Source organism: Lemur catta, chromosome 9 (genome assembly GCF_020740605.2).
Source record: "Lemur catta isolate mLemCat1 chromosome 9, mLemCat1.pri, whole genome shotgun sequence".
Classification (NCBI taxonomy): Eukaryota; Metazoa; Chordata; class Mammalia; order Primates; family Lemuridae; genus Lemur; species Lemur catta.
This window is the reverse complement of record NC_059136.1, coordinates 85,339,663-85,343,686: the sequence shown is the minus strand read 5'-3', so window position 1 is coordinate 85,343,686 and position 4,024 is coordinate 85,339,663.

Sequence of the window (4,024 nt, the reverse complement as noted above, 5' to 3'; positions counted from 1 at the left end):
GCTGCTCTAAGCACAGACAGAGCAGGCTGTTTTCAGACAGCTTCCGTGGTGCAGCTATTTTGACAAAAGAAATATTTCAACAGCTGCTTGGAAACTGCCCCATCCAATGTCACCTCCTTTCTGGTATCCTCAAGGCCCGAATGTGCCCCCAACTCGTGCTCCACCCCTGGCTACCACCGTTTACAGGGGATGTTGCTCCCTCTATTGCCTTCTGTATTAGTCCTCTGATTTATTTCTTTTTAGTGATATGTATATATAACATGCAATATTTGTATGAAAAAAGGTAGGCTATGATATTGACGTGTACTTTGCAGAGAGCTCTCTGGAAGGACAGCTTTTAAACAGTGATCATGGCCTCTGGGGTGGCATTTTGAAGACAGGGGAACAAGGATAGGGAGAAGCTCACTCCTCACAATATACCCTTTTGAACTCTTTAAATATTTTCTCTTTTACTAAATACATCTTATTTTTTTAAATCTCGTTTTAAAATTTGTGAGCAGTTTTCAATTTATAGAAAAAATGGGCAGAATAGAGAGCATTCCCATATACACCCTCACCCCTCCACACCCGGTCATTAATTTCTCTCACTGGTGTAGTACATTTGTTACAATTGGTGAGCCAATATCGACACATTGTTAACCAAAGTCCGTAATTCACAGGAGGGTTCACTTTTGGTGCTGTACAGTCCATGGGTTTTGGCAACTGTGTAATGACATGTATCTGCCTTTACAGGATCAGACACAGTTGTTTCGCTGCCCTAAACATCCTCTGCGCTCTACCTGTTCATCCCTTTCTTCTTCCCTACCCCAGGCCGCCTGGCAACAACTAATCTTTTCACTGTCTCCATAATTTTGCCTTTTTTTTTTTTTTTTTTTACCATGTGCTTCTTCACTTATTTTTTAAAATATTTTTATAAAATGTAAAAATGTTTTTGAAAAGTCTGTTCAAACTAGGTTAGCCCCTTAGGAAACCACCTCCAAACTGTCATCATAAAGGAATTTAGCAACATTAACTAATGCCAATATCAAATATGTTAAGAAAATTATTAGAAATGTAGTTGAGTGTTTTCTGGACAGCCTGTTGCTGAGGAAAAGGGATCATACTGTGTCTCCAATATCCTGCCCTCCCCTCCCTCTCCCCCTCCAGTGACTAGAAAATAATTCCACTGACATAATCCAGAAACTCAGAAAAAGCAGAGGTATTTGCAAATCTATTATTAACTGAAAGTCACCAAGTTGGGTGTTGCAACTCAAATAGCCAAGTCAGAGCATGTGAGATGCAGAACGCTCAGGATTCAAGCGGGTTCTCAGAAGAAGTAACCCTCACCAGGGTGACCATGCCCTTCCTTCCCGAAGACAGACGCATGGTAAACACAGGACTGCCACGTTCCTATTTGTGGTTTTCCCTCAGCTTCTGCCTGCCCTGGGGACATCCCTGGTCCCCACCTTACCCCCAGTCCCTACCTCAGAGGCATTCTGGAGCATTAGCGTGGAGGTGAGGTTCAGGGACTGAACGGGGCTTGGGATGAATGAACCTCTTACTTTACTTGGTAATGAAACCAGCTGAAAAATAAAGAGTTGTGTGGGTTTTTTCATGACTTTTTTTTAGGCTTCTTTTTTTAAGGCTTCTTTTTGAAGGCTGTATCAAATCTGCTTGTGTCTAAACAATAATGTCAAAATGTCATGTGTTCTCCCAGACTTAATAGGATGCTAGAACACCTTTACTCCAAGAAGAGGAAACAGAGGCAGGCACAGGTGGAAGGACCTCTCTGAGCCACCAAGCCAGTGTGCACAGAGAGAAGTCTAACGTCCAGGTGTGCCGTGGCCCCCGAAATACACGTCCTGTTTCACCCAGAGCAGTTTCCTGGATTAAACACTCTCTGCCGCAACAGAGCAGGTTCATTCATTTTGCATTCCCTGTAGAGACTATCAGAATTTCTGAATTATCAAAATTAATGCCAGACATCAATACCAAAATTGTCAAAATCAATCTTCTTGCTTGGTTTTAATTATATGCTATGCTTTAAAATCCCGGTGCTGTGAGCAGCAGCAGTGATTAGTGTCAAGTTCTAACATCTCCATGGTCTTTCTGCCAACACACATGTCAGTCAGTCACATTCAGGCCTGAGAGTTTTGTTTGTGGAAATCAGCAAGGGGGTTGACAAGTGCCAAACATGGGTCTTGGGTCTCCTGAAGGAAAGGCTGTGACCAGAGCAGGGACACGCTGTCTGGGATAGCACCTTTTGTTAGTGAGTTTTACAGGATTCAGAAAAGCTGTTGAGTCACCTAAAGTCTTAATCTTCACAAGAAATCACTGGACGAGTTTGTATAAATGCAGATTCCTGGGCCCCTCAGCCAGTGATTATCATAGGTTAGAGGGGGGCATTTTAAAATAATAATAAGGCCAGGTATGGTGGCACACACTTGTAATCCCATCACTCTGGGAGCCTGAGGCAGGAGGATTGCTTGAAGCCAGGAGTTCAAGATCAGCCTGGGCAACAGTGAAACCCTGCCTCTACAAAAATAAGAAAAATCAGCTGGGCGGGGTGGTGCACACCTATAGTCCCAGCTACTTGGAAGGCTGAGGGGGGATGATTGCTTGAGCCCAGGAGGCTAAAGTTGGTTGCAGGGAGCTATGCTGATGCCACTGCACTCCAGCCTGGGTGACAGAGCAAGACCCTGTCTCAAAAAAAAAAGAAAGAAAGAAAGAAAGAAAGAAAAAACCCAGGGAATTCAGATGCTAGTGGTCCAATTGGCCCTAAATCTTCAGTGAGTGGGTGACTTTCATTCCCTTTCATTTCACATGGACCACGTTTTTCTGGAGAAGAAATAGAATCCCAAAGGGCACCTTTATTTAAGTATTGAGATACATCATTGAATATTTACTTGTAATTTATATGAAACCTGTTTCTAGAGTTGCTTAAGCACTTCAATGCTTGAGCAGGACTGCGATGAGAGATACACGGTAGGGAAGGCCAAAAGATCTGAGACCTCACAGTCAGCAAGCCTTTGTGAGTGGCCACCATCACAGGCTCATCCTCTGTTCTCACAAATCCACACCCTCATGTGGTCCTCCCAGCCAAATAAGGTATCAGAGGCTCAAAGGGGTTCAGTAATTTGCTCAGGGTCACACGGATAGTGAATGTGTTTGTGTCTGCTTCGCTCCCAGATTAATCTATTACCCACAGCTGCAGTGTATCTAAAACTCCAGACATGCAAGCATGAAAGCACTTGTCTTTAAATTTAATAGAAAAAGAAATAAAACTTTTGAAAATGTTTTCACAGGATGGCTGCATGAGTAGGGCCAGCAATAACCCCTCTTGGAAGGGGAAATCATTTAGCTAGCTGTGGTTTAGAAATATTGCCCCACCCTCAACGTCATACCTACCAAGGCAGCCAGCTTCCTCCGCTCTGTGCCCTCCACTTGAGTCATATGAATGTACCAGCGACAGGAAAAGGGGAAATTCCATTAAACATCTGAAGTCTTGGATCAGGAACGAGTGACTCAGACACTGCTGACAGCCCGCCCGCCCAGCCGTCCCGCCCTATTAAGAAGGCACAGGCAGGCAGTGCGTCCTCAACGGGACTTGTGCTTCCAGAGTCCCAGCTTTCGGCAGATGGCTAAATTCTGGGCCCAAGTTCGCAGACAAAAACCTCAGAAAGTTCTGGGGCAAGTGATTTAACTTCTCTGACCCTCAGTGTCTTTGTGTATAAAATGAAGATAATGACACCTGCTGCACAGAGAAATTGTGACTCATAAATAAGACGGGGAGGTAATAAAATTGGTGCACAGTAGGTGCTGGCTGGATGTGAATTCCTTCTGATTGCTAGGAGCACGGAAGAAGGGTGTCACGAACAGTGCCCGGCTAAAGTGCTCCCTTATGCACTTCATTTCTTCAACAACCATGAATTGAGGGCCCACTGGGTGCCGAAGACACAAGAGAGAAGGCCGGTGGGTCAGAGAGATGGAGCTCCGGTGACAATGCAATGTGACAAACGCAGAAACATACACAAGGGGATCAAGG